This window comes from Capricornis sumatraensis, chromosome 4 (assembly GCF_032405125.1).
Source record: "Capricornis sumatraensis isolate serow.1 chromosome 4, serow.2, whole genome shotgun sequence".
NCBI classification, from domain to species: domain Eukaryota; kingdom Metazoa; phylum Chordata; class Mammalia; order Artiodactyla; family Bovidae; genus Capricornis; species Capricornis sumatraensis.
In genome coordinates, this window is record NC_091072.1 from 99713093 (window position 1) to 99730623 (window position 17531).

Consider the following 17531-nt stretch of genomic DNA (forward strand, 5'->3'; position numbering starts at 1 on the left):
TCCCACATTTCAGGCGGATTCTTTACCAGCTGAGTCACAAGGGAAACCCAAGAATACTGGATTGGGCAGCCTATCCCTTCTCCATCTTCCCGACCTAGGAATTAAACAGATGTTTTCTACATTGCAGGCGGATTCTTTACCAACTAAGCTATCAGAGAAGCCCAAAACATCATGTAAGTGGCGCTTTTCTTAAAAATAAATGAAGGCAGAAAATGTTTGAAGCAATGAGAGGTTGTGGTAACAGAAGAAAGGAACAGAAAATGAAGGCATTATCATTCCTTGCAGTCAGGAATGGCCCTTATTTATTGAGTGTAAATGCGCCTGACAACTTGGATTCAAATTCAGCTCTGCCAATTCTGTTATTTCAAACAAGTTGTCTGACACTCTGCGCTTCCATTCCCTCAGCTAGAATAAGAATAATCATATCATTGTTGTACGGTTGAGTGTACACAAGCAAAAGTGATTAGAATAGTAACCCTGAGAGCTTAGTAAGAACTCAATTGTTATTATTTGCCTAGTATTATCTGAAGCTCCTTAAATATCCCACAAATAAATGAAATCAGAGTCAACATAATCTGGAAGCTAGGATTTGGGAATGGTGTTGAAAAATAAAGATCAAGAAGATGAGAATGCTAGAATTCTACAGAAGGCAAAATTAAAATAACAACATATCAAGATCCTGGTTAAGGGAGAGACTCCTAAAACCAAAGAAAGTTGATGGCGACTGGTACGTGATAAGGATGAAGGAAAGTCCGAGTAGGTGTCAGGGAACGTGAGGGGAAGAACTCAGCAAGCTAAATGATGAACTCTCCAATATTCTCACATAATGAAATGCCCTAGTTATCCCCACAAGGTGTGGGAGATTGTATTAAGACAACATATTACAGAAAAGCACTTGCCAATTATGCACATTCATGGAAACCAGAGGAACATGCCAAAAACTTCTTTGCTTTCTCATAAAGTCATCTTTCAGTTAATTTAGTCCACCTCAGATAAACCACCTGAAGTTTCACATTCTCTTTCTGGATTTCTTCCCTCTTCCATCTCTCCCTGCCCCACCTCAACTCACTGGTCCTTTTCTACCCCCTTCCTCTACTTCCAAGTCCCATCTCCACCCAAGAGAGGCAATATTCCTGTGTAAAGAGACTCCAGGACCTTCAAATCTTTCTCAATTAACATTGACAATATATTAGAGTAAACTTGTCTGACTCTTTGTGACCCCGTTGACTAAAGCCCACCAGGTTCCTCTGTCCATGGGATGCTCCAGGAAAGAATACTGGAGTGGGTTGCCATTTCCTCTTCCAGGGGATCTTCTCGACCCAGTTCCACCCATGTCTCCTGCAGCTCCTGCATTGGCAGGCTGATTCTTTACCGCTGAGCCACCTGGGAAGCCCAGAGCAAACTTACTGCTATATTAACAAAATCTCTATCGCTTTATTTCAATTTAGAAAACACATATCTAAGATGAGAAAAGAAACAGAAGGTGGTAAGGGCAAATAAAATATTGTCCTGTCAGGTAATCATTTTAAATACAAAGTTTGTCCCAGCCTCCAGAACAGTGTCTAAACAAGATCATCCCCTAATGAATTTTGGATGGATGAATAAATGAATAAATACAAACTTCAAAGTAAAACATGACTGCCTTGATCAGTAATGACTGTTGGCATCTATGATAGTCTTTCTTGAACTTTTTTTTGCCAACTCACTGTTAGACCTGATTGCACTGAGTCCCAATGTTTCTCGCTTCCCTGTATCCACACCATTGGCTAGTTGTCTTCTCATCTTGACGCTGGGCATGGCCATTTGATTTCCTTTGGAGAATGAGAGAAAGCAGTCAACTGGACTGAGCAGAAGCTTAAAAAGATGCTTGTATATTAACTATCATGAACCTGAGAACAAGCCTAAGCTAACCTAGTAGAGGAATGTAACAAACACAGGAAGGACAGATGGCGTGTCCCTGTCAAGTTCATCCTAGGCCCACCAGCCACCAGCCTACCCACCAGCTGATCACATCATTGAGATCAGCCGAGCCACCAAATTCATGAAATATCATAGTTTTTGTTTGAAACCACAAGGTTTGAAGTCATTAAGCAACAATGGCTAAATTGTTCCAAATCTCCCCCTCCCCCAACTGCGTTAGACTGGCAGTCCCACTGCACCACTCTGAAGAGTGGGGGGACCATTCACACCATCATCTATGTTGTGCAATGCAGGGCCTTTCAGGCTGCACACAGCAGCACCGCTGGGGGAGCACCAGAGTAAATCAAACCCTCTCTCTCCTTCTTGCCCTTCACCTTTAATGACAAAGGAAGAAAGCGAAAAGAAAGTTAAAGGAAGCTTGAGCTACCAAAACTAACTGCATACTGCAAAAGGAACCATTTCACTTGACTGAACAATTCAAACAAATTTCAGCTCCTGGGCATTTTAAACACAGAGAGAAAACAATATAAATAATGTATGTGTATATGTGTATGTGTGTGTACATACATATATATCTATATGGCTGTTAATGAATCATTTGCAAGGGACATTCTGAATGTAAACTGGTGTGAATTTCTGCACTCCTTTCTGGCTTTCCAGGCACAATTCCCATCAATCTCTAAACCCTGACACCAGGCAGTTCATTGTTTTTCAAATTTATGACATTTTTCAGTCCACTGTTTTTAAACTGTCACCCTCAGTGGGTAGCTGGCACAACTCATTGCTACTCTCAGCTCCCACTGAGCTCATCACCCTAGGAGTGATGTGCTAGCAAAATTTTCAGTTGACTGATCTCCAGGATGGTAAACACTCTCTGTGTGCTTCCTCTGATGACATCATTAGTTTTGTCCTCCAACCTTATCCAGAACAGAAATAATTAAGATTGTGATTGTCCATCCCAAACACGGATAATGAAAATGAAGGTAATTGAAAATAGAACCAGTCATTCTACTCAATCTCTTGGTAGGATGGAAGACTAACTCTCTCCCAGACATCCCAATAGTTTTATGTCATCTTTGCAAAAACATCTCTAATATTGCAGGGTCTATCTGGTCTATTGAGAGGCTATTCTGTATCTGGTTCTTCACTGAAACAGGCTTATTTTGATCTGCTGAATTTTCTCATTTATTTTATGAAATGCATAACTTATGCACTCAGTTCTCATCTCAGGAAACAGTCTGATTTCTCCCAGAGTTCTCAAACTAAGTACATGGAATTCAGTGAATGTGGAAGTCAGTTTCTTCCCTTTGTCCTCGGTTGGACATTAGGGTGGAGTATGTGCCTGAATGGGCTTCCCAGGTGACTCAGTGGTAAGGAATCTGCCCGCCAGGAAGGAGATGTGGGTTCGATCCCTGGGTTGGGAAGATCCCCTGGAGAATGGAAATGGCAACCCACCCCAGTATTCTCGCCTGGGAAATCCCATTGATAGAAGAACCTGGCGGGCTACAGTCCATGGGGTCACAGAGTTGGACACGACTGAGTGACCGTTAGGTAGTTAGAACAGAAAAAAGGAGTTCAAAATGGCGGTGGCTAAAAGACAAAGAAAGGAAAAGCCTGTGAAAATAGAACAAAGGAAGGTCCAAGGACTGGGGTGAGGACCTCAGATAAAACAAACATCCCTCCTGGCTAGCCCAGTTTACATAGGGCAGGCCCGGGGGGAGGAGAAAAAACATATAAAAAGAGGAGCCAAAATTGAGCTGGGGGCCTCTCTTCTCTTTGGTCTTTTGGGTCAGCATGCCCTCATGCCTTGAGGATGTATTTTCCTTTACTTTCTAAAGAAAACTGATCTGTAACACGGAGCTGTAATACTGGTCCATTTGAGGGCTGTAATGCTGGTCCATTCGTAGGTTCAGATTTTTGTTGCAACAAGACAGAACCGAGGATATTATACACTCCTCCAAAACTATTGAAAAACAACAACATGTGCCTGAGTGGAGGAATCAGAAAACCAGGATCAGCTGCTTCTGCCCCAAGCAGGGGTGCAGCCTGCACACCTCACAGTCATGTCTGATCCTCAGATTCCTTAGCAACAAAACAAGGGTTTGGATGATTTCCAAGGCACTGAAAGCTTATATATTGGATTGAGCAAAAAGTTCATTTGAGTTTTCTCAACAGATCTTACGGAAAACCCAAATGAACTTTTTGGCCAGATCATTATTATCCACAGATTTTTGTGATGTTTCCATTCACTTTTCTAGAGAGCATACACTTAACTTCAACCTTTATCACATTTCCAATCGATTTTTAATTGTTTGCCTGGATAAAATTTTCAGGAGTAAATTTTTAGTTCCCCCTTCAATCTTGGGGTTGAAAGGATCTGAAAAGTAATTGTGCAACTCACTCATTTAATAAACATTTAGTGAGCACTTATTGTGTGCCAGGCCCTAGGCTAGGGGCTTGGGAAAATAAAATGAAAGTGATTATAATACTGATGTTCTTAATTATTTTCCTTCAAAAACACTGAGTGAGAGACTTGATCTTGGCCTCAACCCAAAGTATGCATCTAGTCTAAGAAAATGTTTAATTCAAAAGATCACTATGTTATACCAGACCCAAGAAGAGACTAAAACCCCTTGCTAATATGGCATTAGCAACACATACCCTCCAGCACATTTTAAAGAGATAGTGTGAAAGTGATTTGCGTTCTGAAAGCGTGTTAGTTGCTCAGTCGTGTCCGACTCTCTGCAACCCTATGGACTGTAGCCTGTCAGGCTCCTTCCTCTGTCCATGGGATTCTCCAGGCAAGCATACTGCCATTTCCTTGACTTGTCTTGCCAGTGCCTGGTACAGTAGGGAAGAACTATTGTAAGTTTTATCTTTCTACCCCTCCTTCGTTTCTTTCCACCTCTTTTTCCCTAAAATTAACCTGACTTCTCTCTCAATCTTCCTACCCTAGCTGTACTCAAAGGGTATGTCACTGAAGCAGCAAGATCAGCAAGCATCTTCTTCATCCCCACTTTCAACACTAGTGAACTGACAACTGCCTTCTTTTCTTCTAACCTGACTACATTCCCAACCTTTTATCCAGTACATGCTTACACCAACATAAACTGGAAACCAAATAGATGAAAGGAAACCTGGTATTATCCACAGTTTGCTATGTTATTAAGAAAGGTGCACTTTTGGACTCTGTGGGAAAGGGCGCGGGTGGGATGATTTGGGAGAATGGCACTGAAACATGTATAATATCATATGTGAAATGAATCGCCAGTCCAGGTTCAATGCATGATATAGGATGCTCGGGGCTAGTGCACTGGGATGACCCAGAGGAGTGGTATGGGGAGGGAGGTGGGAGGGGGGTTCAGGGTGGGGAACACATGTATACTGGTGGCAGATTCATGTTGATGTATGGCAAAACCAATACAATATTGTAAAGTAATTAGCCTCCAATTAAAATAAATTTATAATAAAAAAAAAGAAAGCTGCAGTCTGATATTAACCAGGAAGTCAAATAATTCACGTTTGCAGGAAAATTCTACATCTGCTGTTCTCCATTCCCTGACAAGGCTCAGTAAGATAGAATCTGTTGTGTGACCACATATTTACATAACAGATTTTTCTCTGCTTTTTTTGTTACTTTAACTAATTGATTTAGAATGTAATTCTAATCTCCAGTGCCCCTCCCACCAAGAACTAAGTCTATTAGAATTCAAGAATATTGAAGACTCATTAGTAGTGGTGTATAAGTCATTAGAAAAGATAATTTACCACACAAAGAAAATAAATAATTAAAGAGGTTTTCAAACACAGTATTTGGTCACTTTTTTAATGAAATATATCCTAAGAACTAATCACATGGACCACAGCTTTGTCTAACTCAATGAAACTATGAGCCATGCTGTGTAGGGCCACCCAAGATGTACGGGTCATGGTGGAGAGGTCTGACAAAATGTGGTCCACTGGAGAAGGGAATGGCAAACCACTTCAGTATCCTTGCCTTGAGGACCCCATGAACACTATGAAAGGCAAAAAGATAGGACACTGAAAGATGAACTCCCAAAGTCAGGAGGTGCCCAATATGTGACTGGAGATCAGTGGAGAAATAACTCCAGAAAGAATGAAGAGATGGAGCCAAAGTAAAAATAACAATCAGTTGTGGATGTGACTGGTGATAGAGGCAAGCTCCGATATTGTAAAGAACAGTATTGCATAGGAACCTGGAATGTTAGGTCCACGAATCAAAGCAAATTGGAAGTGGTCAAACAGGATATAGCAAGAGTGAACATCGACATTTTGGGGATCAGCAAAAAAATGGACTAGAATGGGTGAATTTAACTCAAATGACAATTATATCTACTATTGTGGGCAAAAATCCGTTAGAAGAAATGGAGTAGCCGTCATAGTAAACAAAAGAGTCTGAAATGTAGTACATGGATGCAGTCTTAAAAAGGACAAAATTATCTCTGTTCATTTCCAAGGTAAACCATTCAATATCATGGTAATCCAAGTCTATGCCCCAACCAGTAACAATGAAGAAGCTGAAGTTGAACGGTTCTATGAAGACCCTACAAGACCTTCCAGAATTAACACCCAAAAAAGATGTTCTTTTCATTATAGGGAACTGGAATGCAAAAGTAGGAAGTCAAGAAATACCTGGAGTAATAGGCAATTTGGCCTTGGAGTACAGAATGAAGCAGGGCAAAGGCTAATAGAGTTTTGCCAAGAGAATGCACCGGTCATTGCAAACACCTTATTCCAACAACACAAAAGAAGATTCTTCTACACATGGACATCACCAGATGGTCAATACTGAAATCAGATTGATTATATTCTTTGCAGCCAAAGATGGAGAAGTTCTATACAGTCAGCAAAAAAAGACCAGGAGCTGACTGTGGCTCAGATCATGAACTCCTTATTGTCAAATTCAGACTTAAATTGAAGAAAGTAGGGAAAACCACTAGACCATTCAGGTATGATCTAAATCAAATCCCTTATGATTTTACAGTGGAAGTGAGAAATAGATTTAAGGGACTAGATCTGATAGATAGAGTGCCTAAAGAACTATGGACTGAGGTTCATGACATTGTACAGGAAACAGGAATCGAGACCATCCCCAAGAAAAATAAATGCAAAAAGGCAAAATGGTTGTCTGGATAGGCCTTATAAATAGCTGAGAAAAGAAGAGAAGCAAAAAGCAAAGGAGAAAAAGAAAGATGTACCTATTTGAATGCAGAGTTCCAAAGAACAGCAAGGAGAGATAAGAAAGCCTTCCTCTGTGATCAGTGCAAAGAGAGAGGAAAACAGAAAGGGAAAGACTAGAGATCTCTTCAAGAAAATTAGAGATACCAAGGGAACATTTCATGCAAAGATGGGCTCGATAAAGGACAGAAATGGACCTAACAGAAGCAGAAGATATTAAGAAGAGGTGGCAAGAATACACAGAAGAACTATACAAACAAGAGTTTCATGACCCAGATAATCACGATGGTGTGATCACTCACCTAGAGCCAAACATCCTGGAATGTGAAGTCAAGTGGGCCTTAGGAAGTCTCACTACAAACAAAGCTAGTGGAGGCGACGGAATTCCAGTTGAGCTATTTCAAATCCTAAAAGATGATGCTGTGAAAGTGCTGCACTCAATATGCCAGCAAATGTGGAAAACCCAGCAGTGGCCACAGAACTGAAAAAGTCAGTTTTTCATTCCAATCCCTAAGAAAGGCAATGCCAAAGAATGCTCAAACTACTGCACAATTGCACTCATCTCACACGCTAGTAGGGTAATGCTCAAAATTCTCCAAACTAGGCTTCAACAGTATGTGAACCACGAGCTTCCAGATGTTCAAGCTGGTTTTAGAAAAGGCAGAGAAGCCAGAGATCAAATTGCCAACATTCGTTGGATCATGGAAAAAGCAAGAGAATTTCAGAAAAACATCTACTCTGCTGTATTGACTATGCCAAAGCCTCTGGCTGTGTGGGTCACAACAAACTGTGTAAAATTCTTAAAGAGATGGGACTACCAGACCTCCTTTCATGCCTCCTGAGAAATTTGTATGCAGGTCAAGAAGCAAGAGTTAAACTGGACATGGAACAACAGACTTGTTCTAAAGAGGGAAAGGAATAAGTCAAGGCTGTCTATTGTCACCCTACTTATTTAACTTATATGCAGAGTAGTACATCATGGGAAATGCAGGGCTGGATGAAGCACAAGCTGGAATCAAGATTGCCAGGAGAAATTTCAATAACCTCAGATATGCAGATGATACCACCCTTAGGGCAGAAAGTGAAGAAGAACTAAAGAGCATCTTGATGAAAGTGAAAGAGGAGAGTGAAAAAGCTGGCCTAAAGCTCAACATTCAGAAAACTAAGATCATGGCATCCAGTCTCATCACTTCACGGCAAACACATGGGGAAACAATGGAAACAGTGACAGACTTTATTTTGGGGGGCTCCAAAATCACTGCAGATGATGACTGCAGCCATGAGATTAAAAGAGACTTGCTACTTGGAAGAAAAGCTATGATCAACCTAGATAGCATATTAAAAAGCAGAGACATTACTTTGCTGACAAGGTCTGTTAGTCAAAGCTATAGTTTTTCCAGTAGTTATGAATGAGTGTGAGAGTTGGACCAAAAAGAAGGCTGAGCACCAAAGAATTGATGCTTTTGAACTGTTATGTTGGAGAAGACTCTTGAAAGTCCCTTGGACCTAAAGGAAATCCAACCAGTCAATTCTAAAGGAAATCAATCCTGAATATTCATTGGAAGGACTGATGCTGAAGTTGAAGCTCCGATACTTTGGCCACCTGATGCATCAGAAAAGGCCCTGATGCTGGGAAAGAATGAAGGCAGGTGGAGAAGGGGATGACAGAGAACGAGATGGTTGGATGGCATCACTGACTCAATGGACATGAGTTTGAGCAAGTTCCAGGAGATGGTGAAGGACAGGGAAGCCTGGCGTGCTACAAATCCATGGGGTCACAAAGAGTCGGACACGACTAAGCGACTGAACAAAAAAACAAGCACAAGAAACATATGTTTGGAAATGAGAAAGGTAAAGGGAAGGAAATGAAGTTGGAGAATTAAACAGGAGTTCATATACTGAGTACTTTCTCCCAAAGAGAATGTGAAACCATGGGAGGATTTTAAGTGTGATCCTATCTGCATTTAAGAAAGGAAACATTAAAAAAAAAAAAAAAAAGAAAGAAAGAAAGAAAGGAAACATTGACTGTTTTATGAAGAGTAGACTGGAGGGACCAAGAGAGTTTAGGGCAAAAACTTAAGAGGTTGGTGCCTATCCCAGCCACTAGGCTCTCTCCACAACACCAGTATCAAGACATTTTGAGGCTCCTTCACAGCCTTTATCCCTCTGCTTTGAAGCATTTACGTACATGCTTTCTCTCTCTTTCCGGAACAATCTTCTTAAGGTGGGAACAAAGTCACATAGCATCATAATAGGTAGCAATTAACACTTAGGATATACTAGCACCCTAGGTACAATGTAGGAGACTCCAGTTGGATTCCTGGGTAGGGAAGATCCACTGGAGAAGGGATAGGCTACCCACTCCAGCATTCTTGGGCTTCCCTTGTGACTCAGCTGCTAAAGAATCCACCCGCAATGCAGGAGACCTGGGTTCAGTCCCTGGATTGGGAAGATACCCTGGAGAAAGGAAAGGCTACCCATTCTAGTATTCTGGCCTAGGGAATTCCATGGACTGTATTGTCCATGGGGTCACAAAGAGTCAGACACAACTGGACGACTTTCACTTTCACTTTTAGGTACAAAACGTTTAACTCCACAGTAACCACACGAGATAGCTATTATTCCCCATTTACCAATGAAGAAATTCTCATTCAGAAATATTTGCTCAAATAAGCTGGTAAATGGTGGCGCTTGGATTCCCATTCAAGTCTGCCCTGCTCCAGGTCTCTCTTCACTCCTGCAGTGATCAATAAACACACACACCGTTGAGTTGCAAGATGTCTGATTCCAGTCTTATCAAACTACAGATTTTCTTTTGATGTGTGCTTGCCGACAGATGGGTGGGAAAACGTTAACCATATTTCAGGCTTTTATTTTTTGCTAGAGTATGCTGTACCAGGTGGCTTTTTATTCTCACAGTATATGTGAAGGTGCAATTTGGGGGTTTCAAAACAATACTGTAAGTACTGAACAGACTTACCAGCAAAGTTGGGTGAAAAGGAAAAGGATACTGGAACCAAAGAGGAAAGCCAAGGCCAGCCAAGAGCATCAGTGGCAGGCTTTATGCAGTACCAGGAAACATTAAAGGCTGGCCTCACTCCCCTCTTAACCCATAATGTGACTGAGCTGCAACCCCAGTGGTTTTGAGAAAAAAGAATCAGCAGAATTTTGCCACTTTAATAGAATGTATAAGCAACTAAAAGTTTCAGGGATGCCTTCTCTTCATTACCTCAGCAGTCATACTCTGACCTTGTGGCCGCTCTTTGTGAAAAACCCTTTTATGTTTTCTCACTTAAGTAGAATTAACATTTTTCCCTCTGTGGCATGAACTCACAGTAGACGAAAGCTTTTGTAGATAGCAAGTAGTTTTTCAATGTCACATTCCTATCACAGTGTTATGGAACAAAACTAATTGTCATCAGGATTGAAGGCAATTCTATTCACAGCAAGATAAATTGGATTTCTAAAATGTGATTTCCATTGTGTTACCTCTGTGTATCATGAAAGTTATCCTGATGTGCACAGCAGTCAGGCTACTTACTTATACAGTGAGGTCCAGCTTTATGCTGAATCTGTCATCTTTTGCTTCCCAAGGGAGGACAGAAGCACAACAGAAGCATAATTGTAGACCACCAGTCAATGGAAGGGGTTAATGAGGATACATTGCTTTAAATATCAGTGTGAACATTCAAAGACTACAAGAAAATAGTCCAGTCCCTTAGAAGAGTAGGCATCCTTGTGAATTACCCATTTCATCACTGTGGAGTTTTATGTGTATGTGAGGTTTTCTCTCTCTCTCTCTGCTTTTTTAATAATACTTCTTTAGATATATGCATACAGTATAACTGGGCTTCCCAGGTGGCTCAGTGGTAAAGAATCTGCCTGCCAATGCAGGAGACACAGAGACAAGGGTTAGATCCCTGGGTTGGGAAGATGCCCTGGGGGAGGAAATGGCAACCCACCCCAGTATTCCTGCCTGGGAAATCCCATGAACAGAGAAGCCTGGAGGGCTACAGGCTGTCGCAAAGAGTCAGACACGACTGAGCAACTGAGAACAGCATACAGTATAACTATTTCAAAATGTGAACCACCACCAATAAAAATATCCCATCTTGCAATCTATAAATTTGGACTCCACTAATCTTAACTTTTAATATACTGAGCAATGTCTTGGGTGGCATTTTCAAAATCTTTTAGAAAAAAATAAGATTTTCTAAGATAATTAATAGATTTAAAATACTATGGAAAATGAGGTGGACAGTACAAATGTTCATGCTGTTGTCATTAAAAGGCAAACTGGGACTTGCGTGGTGTCCAGGGGCTAAGACTCTGAGCTCCCAACATTGGGAACCCAGATCTGATCCCTAGTCAGGAAACTAGATCTTACATGCTACAACTAAGAGAATAAGTGCCGCAACAAAGATCAAAGATGTTGCATAACACAACTAAGACCCAGCGCAGCCAAATTTAAAAAAATTAAAATAAATTGTTTTTAAAGGCCTCCCACCAAAAAAAAAAAAAAAAGGCAAACTGAAAATAGTAAAGCTTAGCACCATGGACTTCAGAGTCAATCCTCTGGATTCAAATCTTGTCTCACCACTGTTGTGATCTGGACAAATTACTGAACCTTACTGTGCCTCCATTTTCTTATCTGTAAAATGTAGATTATTATAATACACACTTCATAGTAGATTGTCATGAAGATTAGAGCTAACAACATACTTAGAAAAATTCCTGGTACACACTAAACACTCAGTGGTACAACTTATTATTACTACTATTATTATTATCTGAAAGCAGCCTACTTTTTAAACAAATAAGTGATAAACTACTCATAGTTCTATCTCAATCACTCCAGCAGGTTAACTTAAAATCTCTTGCAAGCAGTATCATGTTGCCTCATTCATATTTCTAAGCATCTTCGAAAATAAGAACACTGCAGTCCTAAAAAAAGAAAAACCAAACTTTTTATAGTTTACTTTTCCCCACTTATTTTTTATTGATGGTAATTTTCTACGTTGAAAGCAAATCCAAGTTATCCAGTCCATTGCTGTTGTTCAGTCACTAAGTCATGTCTGACTCTCTGCGACCCCACAGACTGCAGCATGCCAGGCTTCCCTGTTCTTCACTATCTCCCAGAGTTTGCTCAAACTCATGTCTATTAAGTAAGTGATGCCATCCAACCACTTCATCCTATGTTACACCCTTCTCCTCCTGCCCTCAATCTTTCCCAGTATCAGGGTCTTTTCCAGTGAGTCGACTCCTCACATCAGGTGGCCAGCGTATTGGAGCTTCAGCACTGGAGCCAAAAAAAATAAAATCTGCCACTGTTTCCACCTTTTCCCCTTCTGCTCGCCACGAAGTGATGGGACTGGATGTCATGATCTTCATTTTTTGAATGTTGAGTTTTAAGCTAGCTTTTTCACTCTCCCCTTTTACCCTCATCAAGAGACTCTTTAGTTCCTCTTTGTTTTCTGCCATTAGAGTGGTATCATCTGTATATCTGAGGTTGTTGATATTTCTCCTGGCAATCTTGATTCTAGTTTGTGAGTCATCTAACCTGGCATTTTACATGATGTATTCACATGATGTATATAGTTAAATAAGCAAGGTGACAATATACAGCCTTGATGTACTCCTTTCCCAGTTTGGAACTAGTCCATTGTTCCAAATCTGGTTCTGACTGTTGCACTTGAACTGCATACAGATTTCTCAGGAGGCAGGTAAGGTGGTAGTCCCATCTCTTTAAGAATTTTAAAAAAAAAAAAAAGAATTTTCCACAGTTTGTTGTGATCCACAGAGTCAAAGGCTTTAGCATAGTCAATGAACCAGAAATAAATGATTTTCTGGAATTTCCTTGCTTTTTCTATGATCCAGAGGATGTTGGCAATTTGGCCTCTGGTTCCTCTGCCTTTTCTAAATCCAACTTGTACATCTAGAATTCTTTGGTTCACATACTGCTGAAGCTTAGCTTGAAGAATTCTGAGTACTGCCTTGCTAGCATGTTAAATGAGTGCAATTATATATTTATTTTTTGGCATTGCCTTTCTTTGGGATTAGAATGAAAACTTACCCTTTCCAGTCTTGTGGCCATTGCTGAGTTTTTCAAATTTGCTGGCATATTGAGTGCAGCACTTTAACACCATCATCTTTGAGGATTTTAAATAACTCAGATGGAATACCACCACCTCCACTAGCTTTGCTTGGTGTCCAATCAATATCTGGGCCTTGTTCCTTTGTGTCCTGTCAAATCCTTATAGGATCTTGGAAAATGTCACCATCTGCAATATTCCCCACTCTAAGACACAAGGTAAAATTCCTTTGTTTTTGGCATGGGTCATTTCTGTATACTGGAAATTATACAATCATACATCTTATTTGCTAAATACTAAAAGGAAAGGACACATTATATCTTAAGAGTGTTTCAGAAAGAGGTAAAATAAAGAGAATGCAAACAAGTAACAGTTTTGTAGTTCATTTGGATTAAAGAGAATTCCTAGTTACACACAATGAGGTTTTCACAAGCAGCAAGTTAGAGAACCTATATTTTTGTGTCAATACAAAACTGCCAAATGATTTTTCCTAAAATTTAAATTTTTCTATCTAACAAAACTGATTTTCTTGAGTCCAAGGAGGGTATGTTATTCATCCAGGTAGTATCTAGCAAATATAAATTGTACAATACTTATTGACCTAAGTAAATCTGAATGGCACAGCACTGGGCTCAAGGTAGACACTCAAATATTTTTAAAATGAAATGAATGAATCAGAGGAAGACTGGCGGAAACTGGTTGCGGGTGATCTGTCTTGCTGGTTGTAATAGAGATTAAGATAGAAATATAGGAGGGCGGAATGGATACCATCCCAAAGCAACACACACACATACATATCTAATACAGAAAGTCCCCTCCATAGGAATGCATTCCATTCTGATACCAGGTTCCATTTGTTCAGCTGATTGACAAGTCCAACAAAGGTAGCCTAGGTACCCAACTAACACAACTGGGTCTATAGCACTATACTGTAATAGGTTCATAATACTTTTCACACAAATAGTACATTTTTACAAACACAAAAAATAAAGAAAACATGCTTAATCTTTCAGTACAGTACCTTGAAAAGCACAGTAATACAGTACAACAGTAGTACAGGAATTGGCAACAAGTGAACAGACAAGAGGAGTTACTGACTAGAGGAGGGAGAGGAGGTGGGAGATGGTAGAGCCAAAAGATCGTCAGCACCAGGAGATGGAGGGCAAGCTTCAATTTCACTCATGCCTGACATTGACGGCATAGGTTCCGGTTCCTCGCTGAAACCAGATGCACATTTCCCACCTTTGAAAGTTTGCAACTTGAAGGTTCCTAGGTAGTGGACTTGTTGTATATGCATTCACATACACAACCTGAAGCAATCTCAGCAATTAACATTCAAAATTAATAGGAACCAGGACTTCTCTGCTGGTCTAATGGCTAAAGACTCCAAGCTCCCAATGCCAGGGGACTGAGTTCAATCCCAGGTCAGGAAACTAGATCCTGGTTTCTGCAACTAAAAGATCCCACATGCAGCAATGAAGATGGAAGATCTTGCAAGTCACAACTGTTATATAAATAATGACAATATTAAACAAATTGCTTGGATATAATCCACCATTTACAATAGGTTTGATCTGTTCTTGAGGGAGAAAATTTCTCCAATTTATATAGTTTTGGCTTTTAAATCTGAAAAAAAGGAAAGAAACTTTGTGAAGTGTCTACTGAGATAGATCTAAGCTCCTCTATCCCTGTTCATCACATTCAGGTCTAGGGTAACCATGTGTCATCATCATTCCCCAGCACTGGACCTGAGAACTGAGTTCAGTCCTCCCACATGACATCATTATTCCTAAGATCTTTCAAGGCATTTGAGTGCCCTTCAGACTCTCATTCTTCTCAGTCCCTGTCCGATCCAACCAGGAAGGCAGACAGTTGCCATGATGGTTAGGTCAAGAATTGAAACAAGTGGGGAATATCTCTTTCTACAATGATGAGTATATTCATCCTATGCAAAAAGATAAGTAGATAGAGGTAAACCTATATTATAATCAAGGGTACTGCTCTCCATAGTAGAAATAAGCAAGACATTTCCTCCAGATTTTATTTCATATGCCATCATTTCTCAACACTGATTTCTGTTCATAAACAAGTTTCACTGGGAAATTTCCATTTAAGACAGTATATTCAAAGTAGCCCAAAGAGAAACCATTTACATATTCTGCTGTAGTTCTGAGTAAGGTCAATTTCACTGAGGCATATGGCAAATTTTTAAAAATACTTAAAAGTCATTGAAAAAAGTTCATAATCAGAGGAGATTATAAGCATGTTCACAGAGGAGATGCAGATGTTACACTGAGATTTGTCAGGCTGTCAAGGAAAACAACTCAGGGCCAGGGCCAGAAGGAAGGAATTCTGGTCTCCTAAGGCTAACCTAAGAAAGGGGAAGCACCTCAGCTTGCCTCTGCCAAGAATGCTATTCCATAGCAATTAAAAACTCTGGATGGAATATTGAAAGCATCTTTTTTTTAATATAAGTATGAGCTCGTCAAGAAAACAAAGAGCCCTCAAAACCCAAAAATCAAGAGAAATGGGAAACACAGAAGCAGAGCCCCAAAACTGACATGTACTCTGATGGCATTTGCCAAACCCCAGAGTCCTGAAACTTCATTTTCTGACCTTAAAGATCATAAGGGTCAGTCTAAAGTGGGAGGCTCTATAAGAGATTCCCTTCCTCTATAACGTGGAATCACAAAAGGCCACACTCACAATGTCAGAGTGAAGTAGAAATCAGCCAGCCCCAGTTCAAGGAGGCAGCAAATAAAATTGCCTGCCTGCCCTAAATCCTGTCACTAGTTTGGGGGTGGAGGGGGTGAATCTCCCTTGAGAATTCTTAGCACAAGCTGATTCTTTCTAAAGCTTGTAGCCCAAACAAATAATACCTTGGAGTGAGAAACCTTAAATAGATACTTCAGAACAAAATGATCTCACATGGGTAAAGCCCTGGACATCTAGCAGAAACAAATGAAAACCCTAGAAGAACCCACCTTCAATGTAGGCCTCAAAAATTCTCATGGATAAAAATAGGAAATCGGAGTCATAAATCCCAAACCAGGGAAGGATTTAACTCACTGTGAAAGGCAGCAGAAACAGCAGACAACATAAACTAACCAGCAAGACTCAAATATAGGAAGAAACCTACAAGTATGTTTACTTTTGTTTAAAAATTTAAAAGGGAGGGTTGAGACTATGACTAAGAAGAAAAAGACTTCAGCACTCGCAGGAAGAAGCGGAGTCTCTGGAGTCATGGCAGGAAAAGAGGGACAGGAAGGGGCAGGGCCACCTCGCCCACAGTCAGCCATCCCCCAGGCTCCCAGTCTGCAGTGGCTCCTGCCACACGGGGAGCTTAAGTATCAGAGATAGACACCTGATTGGATACCTGGATGGTTCAGTGGTTTTCCCTGCTTTCTTCACTTTAAGTCTGAATTTGGCAATAAGGAGTTCATGATCTGAGCCACAGTCAGCTCCTGGCCTTGTTTTTGCTGACTGTATAGAGCTTCTCCATCTCTGGCTGCAAAGAACATAATCTGATTTCAGTGTTGACCATCTGATGATGTCCATGTGTAGAGTCTTCTCTTGTGTTGTTGGAAGAGGGTGTTTGCTATGACCAGTGTGTTCTCTTGGCAGAACACTAATAGCCTTTGCCCTGCTTCATTCTGTATTCCATGGCCAAATTTGCCTGTTACTCCAGGTATTTCTTGACTTCTTGCTTTTGCACTCCAGTCCACTATAATGAAAAGGACATCTTTTTTGGGTGTTACTTCTAGAAGGTCTTGTAGGTCTTCATAGAACCATTCAACTTCAGCTTCTTCAGCATTACTGGCTGGGACATAGACTTGGATTACTGTGATATTGAATGGCTGGCTTTGGAAACGAACAGATCATTCTGTCATGTTTTAGATTGCACCTAAATACTGCATTTCAGACTCTTTTGTTCACTATGATGGACACTCCATTTCTTCTAAGGGATTTTTGCCCACAGTAATAGATATAATTGTCATCTGAGTTAAATTCACCATTCCAGTCCATTTTAATTCACTGATTCTTAAAATGATGATGTTCACTCTTGCCATCTCCTGTTTGACTACTTCTAGAGGAAAACAACAGAATGGGAAAGACTAGAGATCTTTTCAAGAAAGTTAGAGATACCAAGGGAACATTTCATGCAAAGATGGGCTCAATAAAGGACAGAAATGGTATGGACATAACAGAAGCAGAAGATATTAAGAAGAGGTGGCAAGAATACACAGAAGAACTGTACAAAAAAGATCTTCATGATCCAGATAATCACGATGGTGTGATCACTCACCTAGAGCCAGACAT

General features: G+C 40.4%; 1 pseudogene; it reads left to right on the top strand.

Annotated features, from left to right (window-relative positions):
- The first annotated feature begins 2891 nt into the window (after positions 1-2891).
- LOC138078654 (thymidylate synthase-like) overlaps positions 2892-17531 on the top strand; it is an 86996-nt pseudogene continuing 72356 nt past the window's right edge.